The following is a 13,104-nucleotide window of genomic DNA, read 5'->3' on the forward strand; positions in this document are numbered from 1 at the left end:
TTAGGAGTTTTCTTGGTCTAGCGAGCTATTGTCGCCGCTTCGTCGAGAATTTCTCCAAGGTTGCAAAGCCTCTGACTGAACTCCTCAAGAAAGATAAGAAGTTCGAGTGGACACCACAGTGTGAGCATAGTTTTCAGGAACTGAAAAGACGCCTGACTTCCGCACCTGTGTTGCTACCACCAGATTTTTTTAAGGACTTTGTTATCTATTGCGACGCCTCGCGACAAGGATTAGGTTGCATTCTCATGCAAGATTGTCATGTGATCGCATACGCATCTCGTCAGTTGCGTCCACATGAGGATAATTATCCCACACATGACCTTGAGCTTGCAGCTGTGGTCCATGCACTAAAAACCTGGCGACATTACCTTTTGGGTAATCGTTGCGAAATATTCACTGATGACCAAAGTCTGAAATATATCTTCACCCAACCGGATTTGAATCTCAGGCAAAGACGGTGGGTTGAGTTGATCTCGGATTACGACTTAGGGATAACCTACACCCCGGGGAAGGCCAATGTTATGGCCGATGCACTAAGTCGTAAATCTTATTGTAACAATTTGATGCTACAACAAGGTCAACCACATCTCCATGAGGACTTTCGGAAGTTGAATCTTCATATTGTTCCTCAAGGATTCCTTTCTACCCTGGTGGCGAAGCCTACTCTTAAGGATCAAATTATAGCTGGCCAAAAGCGTGACAAGGGTATACCACGGATCAAGGAGAATATTTTTAGCGGAAACGCTAAAGAATTTTCCATGAATGATCAAGGTGTGGTGTTCTTCCAGAATCGTTTAGTGGTTCCTAAGAACCCACATCTAAGGCAGTTAATCCTTAAGGAGGCTCATGATTCTCCTCTCACCATTCATCCCGGTAGTACCAAGATGTATCAGGACCTACGCCAGAGGTTCTGGTGGACTAGGATGAAGAGAGAAATTGCTGAGTTCGTTGCTAACTGCGATGTTTGTCGTCGAGTTAAGGAAGAACATCAGAGGCCTGCTGGCACCCTTCAACCTTTAGCTATTCCTGAATTGAAATGGGATAAAGTTAGCATGGATTTCATTACCGGATTTCCCAAGACCAAGAAAGGAAATAATGCTATCTTTGTGGTCATTGACCGTCTTTCCAAAGTGGCTCATTTTCTTCCTGTTCGTGAGAGTATAACAGCTAGCCAGCTAGCAGAGTTATATATCTCTCGAATAGTGTCTCTTCATGGTGTTCCCCTGGAAATTAACTCGGACCGTGGGAGTATCTTTACTTCTCGCTTCTGGGAAAGTTTTCAGAATGCCATGGGGACTCACCTATCTTTTAGCACTGCTTTCCATCCTCAATCAAGTGGTCAAGTAGAAAGAGTGAATCAAATTCTAGAAGATATGCTCCGAGCTTGTGTTATTTCGTTCGGTATGAATTGGGAGAAGTGCCTTCCATTCGCCGAATTCGCTTATAACAATAGTTATCAATCAAGCTTGGGCAAAGCCCCTTTTGAAGTTCTCTATGGACGAAGATGCCGAACCCCTCTTAATTGGTCAGAAACCGGAGAGAGGCAACTCTTTGGCCTGGATATGATCCAGGATGCAGAAGACCAGGTTCGCATTATTCGTGAAAAGTTGAAAACAGCCCAGTCTCGTCAAAAGAGCCAATATGATCGTCATCATAAGGCTGTGACCTTTGAAGTTGACGAGAAGGCTTACCTTCGGGTTACACCTTTGAAGGGCACCCATCGATTCGGTATGAAGGGCAAATTGGCTCCTCGTTACATTGGACCTTTTCGCATTCTTGCCAAACAAGGAGAAGTTGCCTACCAGTTGGAACTTCCTCCGCATCTTTCCAAGGTTCATGATGTTTTCCACGTCTCGCAACTCAGGCGTTGCTTTTCGGATCCTATCCGTGAAGTGGACCACGAAACGCTTGATCTACAAGATAACCTTTCTTACCGAGAATACCCCGTGCGTATTCTTGATCAAGCTGAGCGTACCACTCGACGTCGAAACCTCAAGTTTCTTAAAGTTCAATGGTCAAATCATTCTGAAAAGGAGGCGACTTGGGAAAGAGAGGATCGTCTCCGACTCGAATATCCTGCGTTATTCCCGACGACTTCTAAATCTCGGGATGAGATTCTTTTGAGTGGGGGTGAGTTGTCACATCCCTAACCCTTAAGCAAGATAGCATTGTGCTCATGTCTTCTTTGCATTTGCATCTAAGAAGTTTCAACAAAAACAACAAAGTGGCAAAGGAAAAACTCAAAACCCTAGCCACCATTTCAATTAAAGGAAATTTCAAACTAGTTCAAATGAATGAACCCAAAATGGCCTCAAGAAATGTTCAAACTTTCTGATAAATCTTGAAAGTAAATGAGCATTGGAGAAAACTATTTTCTTGACACTTTAAGCATTTTAAATAGATGCAAAAGCCACTGGTTTCAAATTTAAAAATTGAAATCAGAAACTATAATTTTCCAAAAATGTTGAAAACCTTGGAAATGAGTGGGGATATTATAACAAATATTTCAGGAGGTCTAAAATAGTTTTTACTTTTTGTTTTGGAGCTGAAATAATTAGCAAAACAATAAATAGCAAAACAGAAAAACAAAAACAGAAAAAAATGGAAAAGACTTACCTGTCGCCCAAGCCTGGCCCGGCCCATCTCCCCACTCGTCCCCTCCCTCGCGCCAGTAGGCAGCAGGAGGTGGCCGCCGCCTCCTCCGGCGTGGCCACGCACCTGCGGGCCTGCCTGGCCGCCGGTTCGCGCTGGCGACGACGGGGATAAGCTCCCCAGAGCTTCCCCTATCCATTCCCCGCCTCAGTTCTTCCCCTTCTCCCGGATCCCCTCCTTCTCCCTGCTGCCGCCATTAGAGCCGAGCTCGAGCTCGAGCTGCCCATGCCCCTGGCCATAGGATCCCCTCCCAGAGCATGCCATTAGCTCCGCCTCGTCGCCCTGGTCGTCTCTGCAGAAGCCGAAGCCTCCTCGAGCCCTGCAACGCCCGCAACGCCGTCGTCTTCCTCCTCCGGCCGCCGGACCTCTCCCGTCGATTCGTCGCCCCCAGGCCTTCCCCGAGCCGTCTGAGCTCTGCTCTCCACTCCCTGTGAGCCTGCGGTCGTTTTCCCTAAGTTTTCCCCGTCGATCCCCTCCTCTAGCCCTAGTTTCACCGGAGCCCGACGAGGACCGCCGCTGCCGCTCGTCGCCGGTAGCCCTCCGATGTCCAGCTCGTCCTTCCAAGGGCACCAACAGCTCCAGGACGACGCGTAGATGCCGTAGCAGCTAAGAATCGAGCGTAGATCCCTCTGATTCAAAGCCCCCGATGACGCCCGAGCTTCGGCCGCCGCTCCGGCTCGTCGCCGACGCCTCTTCCGGCGACCCTAGCCTCCCCAGATGGTCCTGCCAGATCGGCCACTTCGCGAGCATGCTGTAGCTGCAAACCGCGTGCGTTTTGGTGCTGTGCAGCGCCGTCTAGGTCGCCTCCGGCGAGCCCTCCGCCGTGGGTCTGGTCGCCGGCGACCACCCTCCGGTGGCCGTCGACGTGGCCGACCATTAGGGCGTAATCGCCCTCCCCTCAGTCGCTGCCAAAGGGCCCCACGCCTGGTCAAACCCCAATTAGGGGCTGGTCAGCGCGGGATTAGTCCCAGAGAGGCTGACCAGTGGGGCCCCCCTGTCAGGTTTGACCTGAACAGGTCGGTTAACCTGCTGACGTCAGCCTGATGCAATAAATGGAATTTCCAGTATAAAACTAATTCAGGAAATTGCTAAAAATTGCAAAAATCATAGAAATTAATCTGTAACTCCAATGAAAAAAATTTATATATGAAAAAGTATCAGAAAAATTCAAGGATTCTGATTATGCTATTTTCAACTATGTTTGAAAAAGTTACAGGACCCTAATTTGTGAAATAAGGAATAATTCAATTCTTTTAATCACTTTATAAATGGAATTTGCAAAAATATCCAAATTTCATTATAAATGCAATGATCACACACTGCCCTAGATATAAATCAGTACCATAACATGACATTTCATGCATGTTAACATTAGGTTGATCTTAGCATCAGGTCGAATCAATTAAACCGGTATCCGAGAATACCCGTTTGAATTGCTATTCGAATGTGATTCAAATCAACTCTAGACCTAAAACATCTTGATTATAATAACTTATCACTTGCATTCTCATGCCATGCTCGTGCATCATTTTGATTGCATATGATTGTTATTGAATGTTGCCATTCATTTCGATAGGCTCCGCACCCCCGGATTCCACCGAATATCCGTCTGACGGATATCGTTCCTCCTCTGAGCAACAAGCCAAGCAACCCTTTTGATCATCCCGATAACTCCTATGTTCTTGCTCCTGCACCTACTCATTGCATTAGGATCAAATGTTTCAACTGCTTTTGCCACGATAGTTGGACCCACTTCCTTTGCATGACTTAACCTTGTCACAGTAAATAGCCGAACCTTGCAACCTAGCATACCTGGTAGTTGCTTGAGCTATGATGTGCCTTATCCTGCTATGCATGCTATGCTTAGAGTTGTGTATGGTCTGTCATCTGGGAGATGAACAGAAATGTGGAATGTGTTCGGTGAGCAAAGGTTGTGTGTTGAACTTGATTTGGTAAAGGTACCGGTAAAAGGCTGTGTAGGAGTACATGGCGGGTTGTTTCATTGGAACCGTCCTTAGGAACTGAGTTCCGTGTATGTAATCCAAGACTTGATACTACCACATGCTGGGCCCTGAAATATGACCCCGCTCGGCCTATTAATCGCGTAGTACTCGGTCCAGGAGTTGCAAGTAGTTTCTGGTGTTTATAGTAATGCTGGAGGCCGTGCATGGTGCTGACCTGAGAGGTGGACCGTGATGCGGTAGGCAATGGCACGGTGTACCAAGTGGCACCCGGATGGTGGGCTTGGGAACCCTGCGCACATCGTTTGAGGCCGTGGCGGAAACCTCGGCCGGACTTCCGTACGGGTTACTCTCAGATAGGCGATAAACCTGGACTAGGTACTAGTGTGGTTAACGGTCGTGGCCGACTCCCTCACTGGGCTTCCGCTTGAAGGTTGCCAAGGTGCATGACGTGCACATGGCGATAAGTGGCGGGAGCGTGTGTGACAAAGTACACCCCTGCAGGGTTATGATCTATTCGAATAGCCGCGTCCGCGGATATGGACTACTTGGAGACATATGTTGTTCATAGATAACTTCAATGGCTACTCATAAAATTGTCAAGATAAGCGTGAGTGTCGTGGACCGCATTTCCGTATGGAGACGGAATGATTCCACGATAGTGTATTGTTGTGGTGTTAGTGGACTCGTGTACGAGAAATCAAGTTGTCAAAACTAATTTCAAAAGGCAAGTTGTCTAGCCACAAGTCAAATGCTGGCTTCCCGCATGAAACCCCACAATACCTTTTGATACCTTGCATGAGTAGTTAGTTCTCCTAAAGTCTTGCTGAGTACCTTCGTACTCATGTTTGTTTAATAAATGTTGCAGAGGTTGCTAATGACCCTAATGGAGGGTTCTTCGTAGACATCGACGACGACGAGTAGCTGGTGTCCCAGCTACGATCTGGCCCTACGTTGGATCTGTAGTATAGTCAGGCCATGTGCCTTCTAGTTGCCCTGTATGTACTTAGACAGTTTAAACTCTTCCGCTGGCTTGTAACTGAATGACTGTTATTATGGGTCGTGAGACCCTTAATGTGTAATATTATGTGTGTGCCTCTTCCGAGCCTCTTAAATAAAGTTTGTATGTTTATGGTTATGTTGTGATGCCATCGATGTATCTATACATATCGGTATGACATGCGTACGCGTGTCGTACTTGATATGTATGGGGTTCGAATACCTAGTCGTGAACTTTAGTAGCACTCCTTACAAGGAAATGCCCCTTTGTGATCCAACGAGCCTTGGTAGTCCGCTACTGCTCCGGACACATTGGTTGACCGGCATGTGTCCTTCTTAGCTGCTGTGTCTGTCCTCTCTGGGGAAATGTCACGCGACGTAATGGAGTCCTTGTAGCTTGCTACGACTCGTCTATGTTCGCTGATGACCGACACCTGCTTTGTTGGGTCATGTATGCCTGTCCTTGTGCGGAACTGCCACTTTGGTTTATGACTAGACATGTCGATCCGGGTTCTTTGACATTGGTTTGCTAGCGACACTATCGCATACGTGAGTCAAAAGACGCAAACGGTCCCGGCTAAGGTAAGGCTGCAGCCGTGGAGTTAACCGTGCGTGAGACCACAAAGGGATGCGATGTGTTACACGCTGGATTCCTATGGCTTAGGATCGGGGTCCCGACAGTACCAAAGTTGGGCCTTGCTAGACCAGTCTTAATCTAAAACGAATTATCAAGGGGTCCCCATAACAACCCCGATCATGTTAGGAGCGCTCAATTATGGAACATAACACCGGTAGACGAAACTAAGGGGGCAAAGGTGGAACAAAACACTAGGCTAGAAAGGTCGAGCCTTCCACCTTTTACCAAGTATATAGGCGCATTCAATTAATTAGCAATTAATAGGGTGATATGACAAGGAACCCATGTTATCACATGGAAGCAGCTGCACGTGCAACTAGCAACGCTAACATATGGTTAAGCAAGAAGTAACATAGCCAATCAGTGGTTTGCTAGGTGGAGAACATGGTGAAGGTTTTAATGGCAATGTTGAGAGGCTGACATTTAGCAGGTGGTAGGCAACGAGACATAGCGATAGGAACGAGACAACTAGCATGGCAATGATAGTAATGGTATTTGGGGAAATGGTAATCTTGTGTGAGATCCTGCTTGGAAGAAGAAGAACCCCGTGAAGCCGATGAACCGACGTAGTCGAACGGGTCCTCACATTCCGACACGCTTGCGGAACTCTATCGAGACGGAGCAAACCGGAAATAAGCATCAACAAAGATATTCACCACGGCAAATGCACGACATGATGCACAACCTAATATGATGCATGATCAGTTCAATAATGCAAGGCATGGCATGGCAATTCACCTCCGCAAACACTACACATTAAGTGAAGCTCGATATGCAACGATTGCATATCGACGAAAGTCCACATTTAATTGTTTAGTTCACTCCTGTTTAGGAACATGGCTATGCTAAGATGTTGTTAACATGTCAACGGGTGAATCACAAATTTATCTACCTATCTAGGCATTTTAAATGAGGCCGGAAACAACTTATAGCATCTCCGAGATGACCCACGCGTTAAATTCTAATTCTGCCCAGATTTTTCCTCAACACATTTTATGTTTGTTAAACAGAAAAACAAAGTGGTTCACGTGATTGTACTCGTCGTTCTAGTCCATTTACATATATGGCACATCTCCAACGAAGCTACGGTTAAATAACTACCGGCTAAACCGTTTTTAACACGTCGACACGCAAAACAAGGTAAACTTCAAGGTTAACAGTTTTACTCATGCATGGGAGTTGGAAAATAGTAATCAACACAAAATTCTAGTCAAGTTAAATGTATAAATTATTCCGATCCGTTGCACGGTTTAAAATCTACGGGCGTTTGAAAATAATGCTATTTTCTGAAATTCGTCGTAAATGGGAAAAATCCCCGGCACTTAAAAAAACCTACATAAGCCAAACGGGTGGCACAATATAAATAAACTGAGCCTCGGGCACAACATAACAGAGGTGGTCTAGCGGGCTCACCCAATGCCCATGGGCCGACTCGGATCCAAAGGGGAGGCGGAGCTGGGCCTCGGGCAGCTCGCGGCTGGGCCGAGCTGCTCGCGGCTGGGTCGGAGGGCGATGCAGGCCGGCATGGCAGAGATGGAGGCCCACACGCGGGAGAGCGAGCCGCTGGAGCCCCGTGGCCCTCCCGTGCTCCTCATGGGTAGGAACCAAGGCGGCGGCGGCGAAGCTACCCCGACGAGGTGAGGCTCTCTGGCCATCGGGGCTGCAGGGAATGGGGCGGGGAGAATGGATCTGGGGGTTGGGAGCCCAGATCTGGCCGGTGGCAAACTACCTCGGCGACGGTGAAGAGATCCGGCGGCGGGAGGAACTGTGGCCCGGGGTAGGTTGCAGGAGGAGACAACTTCATCTTGGGGCTGCGGGTGATGGCGGGCACCGGCGCACGGACCGATGTGGCGGCGCATCCGGTGGCTAGCCGGCGGCACGTGAGGGGCGAGGGCCGGAGGGAGACCGGCGACGTGGTCGGCACTCCAGCGATTATGGCTGCAGCAGGCGCGAGGCACATGGGAGGAGCGTGGAGCAGGGGAGCTGCAGGCCCGCGCAGGCGGCGGCAGGCGCGGTCAGGCCCTTGCGGGCCGGCCGCGGGCTCTAGCGGGCCGCGATGGTGGGGAGAGTTATGGGTGCACGTGGCAGCCCCTGGTAGGCTGCTGGCGGCGGCGGCTCGCCAAGTGGTGGCGCAAGGCTGGGCAGGCGCGAAATTTGAGGTAGGATGTGGGAGGAGCCAGATTTGGAAGGGGTGGCCTTCTTATATAGGCAGGTATCTAGGGTTGGGGGTGGCGTTTTTTCAACCCTCCGATCAGAGAGGCGGGTTAGGGTTAGCTTAGGTGGGCTGTGTAGATGGGCTATGTAGGGATGATAGGGAAGTGGTGCGGCCCGGTGACAGAGATTTGAAACACCAAAAACGTCCGACGATAAACGAAGACGGTCCCGCTACAGTCGACCGTTCGGGTGTCAAACGGACTCCGGTTGCGACGAAAACTGACAGGCGGCTTAACTACATGAAAATAAGACCGCACGTCAAGTTTCAACCCAATCCGAGAAAGTCTTATACACACTTTTAAAAACAATATTTCTAACGATGTCGCGGGCGCTCGCGTGTGGTTGTGCTCAAAACGGACAACGACGAACATGGAGAGAACCAGCAACTAACAACGGATGCAGGTTTTGAAAACAGACGGCAACGGAGTGCTGATGCAATGCAGATGATGCGGATGATGCGATGATGCATGCAACGAACAACTAATAACCACGACAACCACTTAATAAAAGGGGAATCTTCTGGAGAGTCAGTCTCGGGCTGCCACAGCCTTGTCGGGCCAAGTATTTTGTGACTTGAACAATGCCTTCCACAACTTACCAAGTGTGGTACGGAAAAAGCTTCGCACCAGGCTAGCCGCATTGTTCGGATTATCCGGATCATATTCACACACCGGGACGGGCCGGTACTAGCTGGGAGAAGGCCGTGATGCAACATCACATGAATCACGTTGGTGAGGTCTATTTTATCCATTAGAACAGAGTTCCTCTTTGTGAGCTCCTTCACCTTCACGGCCTCCCCCAATCTAGGGCCTTTTCTATCCACGACACGAGGCACGTGAGGGGGGGCAGATCAGAATGCGGGAGGAGTTGCTTCGCCTGTGTTGCGCGGCTCGGTGATGTAGAACCACTCCTTCTGCCATGACTTGATGGTGTCGATGAATGTGTCCTTCAGCCATGTAGCCCCATTGAGCCTGCCTATCATTGCCCCCATGCAGTCAGCCTGTTCTCCGACGACCTTGGGCTTGACATTGAGAACCTTCATCCATAGGCCAAACTGAGGTTGGACCCGCAAAGGCCTCGTACACCGTGATCAAAGCGGAAATATGGGTGATGGACTTTGGGGGGAGATCGTGGAAGTCAAGGCCATAGTAAAAGATGATCCCACGAACAAATGGGTCAAGGGGAAAACTTAAGCCTCTAATGAATTGAGGAACAAAACTACTCTTTCCCCATCTCTAGGAGTGGGGATAACCTGGTCTTTCGTCAGCGCACGGTGGGCTATGCTCTCTGGAAGATAGCCGCAACTCTTAAGCTCGAAAATGTCCTTTTAGGAGATAGAGGAGACCTCCCACTTGCCCTTGGAACCGGATCTGGCCATTGTCGGACTGGTGAGGGGATTCGAGAGCTCGGGAGGAGAAGGAGATCTGGGGCGTTAGAGCTTTGGGAGCAGGGAATGGAGATGATGAGCAAGATATGAGGTGTGTGAGGAGGCCGAGGTGACAATTTTTACCTTTTATAACTCGCTAGAATACCGAAGGCCTCACAACTGCACTATAAACTCTGCCACTTCCCAATAAAATCATGATTATGGGTGTGTGAGACAAACCCAAACGATAAACCATATCCCTCGAAAAGGGAGGCACAATCTCCATGATGGTGCGTGTAAATAAAACGGTCTCGAACCGCTTATTAAAAAAATGGGCTCTGGCCAACCGCGACCTTTCAAATTAGGAAAGATGTCGCTCACACTTAAGAACTACACGCTCAACACGAGGGCACTGCATCCTATCAAACTAGCACTACAAATGTCACGAGAAAAAGTTGCATGCATTTTTTCGGCACTGTTTTCGCTCCAGTTTCTAAACCGTTTGTTGGAACGAGACGTATAATATACCGTATGATAGAAATGGAAAATGTGCAGCCTCGTCATGTTGAACACTTTTTGAGATTCGTCGCGGTTTAAGAACAGTTTCAAAAAAAGTGGGCGGTTGACGGGCTACAGTGAGCGTATTTTCGCATTTTTTTCTAAACCGCTCGTCGGAATGAAGCAAACGATACGGCGTTGAAAATATCGTCAGGCCACAACTTTTATATGTATATTATTCTTTATAATTCCTTATAGTTTAAGAGCAGTTTCAAATTTACTAAAAAGCGAAATTCTGTTTTTCAATTTTTATTATTTTTTCGGTACTGTTTTTGCTGTAGTTTTCTAACCGTTGATGGAACGAGGTGTGTGATACGGCGTTGGAAAGCTGTGGAATAGGTGCAACTTTCAGAGGTTGGTCAGTTGTTGAGATTTCTCACGGTTTTAAAAGAATTTTGAAAACGGTACCGCTGTCTACACTTGGAAGCGAGCGTATTTTCTCAAATGTTTCCAAACCGCTCGTCGAAACGAAGCAAATGATACGACTTTGGAAAGATATCAACGAGGCACAACTTTTCATGTAGAACACTCGCTCTAATTCCTTATGGTTTAAGAGTAGTTTGGATTTTACCGAAATGCGGACACTCTGTATTTCACGACACCAAAATCGACGCGTGAACCACTTTAGACACAAGAACACACTATTTCGGGCCTAAAACTGCACTGCATTAGATGGACAAGTGAACTTCACCAGTTTTTTCATCGGTCATGAATTTTTCGAAGTGAGGAAGTGGACCGCACTTCACGTCGGACGTAAGTGAACCGCATCGCTTATTTTTTTTCCTTTTCGTTGCATTTTTTCTATACATCACGTTAGAAGTAAGTGAGATGTGACACTACCTAGATTGTCTTCTCACACGGTTTGGTGCGGAAGTTGTGTTTGAAGTTGTAATACCTTACACAAACAACATGTATAAACCGTGTGCCGTATACGACATAGTGCGATAAGTAGTCCCCAAACGTTAGCATATCCCCATAGTTTACCCATTTCCCCAAAATCCCTAGATAGCCTCCAAATTCCCACTGTGGCGCTGACATTGGGGGAATGTCGACGAGTGGTGCTGATGGTTTCAGTGTGGCTGCTCCTGCTCATATCGTCGCTCTCGGCAGCGCCGCCCCGACGGCAGTCATTGTCGAGCACTTGCCTAAGCTCATTAGAAGGCAGCTGTACTATGGATACGAATCGTCCTGTTAGGTTCCAATCTATCCCGATCTTTTTAGCATGTCCAAAGTAGCTCGCCGCTCAATCGTCCTGAATGACCCCCCAGGAAAGCGATGAGCCGCCGGGTCCGGAGTATGACTCCAGGCTCCCGCGACATGAGTTCAACTCCGAGTTTTGCGTCACTAAGAAGTACCAAAAGCTGAGTTGTGTGTACACACACACTCCCGCTCGACGTGTATGCACAAAGGGATTTGACATTGACAGACGGTTTCTTAGTTGCCCCTTAGAGGTTAGTGCTAAGTTCATCATTTTAGTTGAGTTAATGCCACCACTCATCCTGAATACTATTTAACATTGGTAGGGATATGAGGCTTGTGCCTTTGTTAACTGCCTATATGAAGAATGGCCTAGCAGGGCTCGGAGTGTTATCACCAAGCTTGCAAAAGATAATGTAAACCCTAAGAAGAAACTGAGTGTACAATCAGTACAATGAAGTAAGAAAGAATCAATCACACGCAACAGATGAAAGCAAGAGACAAGAAGGAACTAGCATGTGTGGTTGTGGTTGTCACATTAGCCATCTTCTATGCATTGTTTGCAATGATGATTAGGGGGTTTTGTTTGGTTATTAGTAGCTTCATCATTAAGAAGAGCTCCATATATTGCTTTCCAACTGTTCTACTCCGTTCGTACCGGTGCATAAGTCACATTACGAAAATCAGATAAACCCAAAACTCGTTCCCTGTTTTTTGTCCTGAAAAAATAAATCACTTAATAGGAGTCGTGGGGTTTGTATGCACTCAATGACTTCAGACTACTTAGCATAACATGCAATGGTTAATTCTCTACACGCAATGGTATTAATTAGCAAATAATCGTCCAAGTTCTCTCCTTTTCCCCACCTAAGTCACCGGTACGGAGGGAGTAGTATATGAAAAATGCTTGTTTCATATTTGGACGCTCCAATGCGTGTGTGTAATTATCACATTGAGAACTGCGCAAACCTGGGAATTTGGAGTGACTAGGTACAAATAATTGTGGTTGATTATATAAGCGCTTAGATAATATGTCAATGCCCCGCTTCAATTGACATTCCTCTTCTGTGTATACCCCGCTTAAGTGTCCACCATCTTCATCGTCCCTGTCCTGTCGCACTACACACTTGCACAGACTCGGCAATATCGCTTTCCCGCGGTTTGTATAACTACCATAGCCATGTCGAGCAACAATGAGGACGTCAGTTCTGCCAGCAGTCTGACGCCCGATATAGATCAACATCGGAGTCATCCTTCTCGTCTTCCATGAGTCTTGCGTCGAGCGCATACCTTGATTTTTTCTGGAACATGGAAGGGACGTCGCCTCCCGAGTTGTCGAACGACAATCAGACGGACGAGGAGTCGTTGAAGGACGAAGAAGAGGACGACAACTATGATGAGGTGGAGTGGTCGAACGACGAGGAGGACAATGACGACAACAATGACGATGAAGATGGCAGCGGTGATGAAAAGCCAACTGTCAGAGGCAAGAAGCGTCCTCGCCAAGACGATGTCGTGGG

This window comes from Hordeum vulgare, chromosome 3H (assembly GCF_904849725.1).
Source record: "Hordeum vulgare subsp. vulgare chromosome 3H, MorexV3_pseudomolecules_assembly, whole genome shotgun sequence".
Taxonomy (NCBI): Eukaryota; Viridiplantae; Streptophyta; class Magnoliopsida; order Poales; family Poaceae; genus Hordeum; species Hordeum vulgare.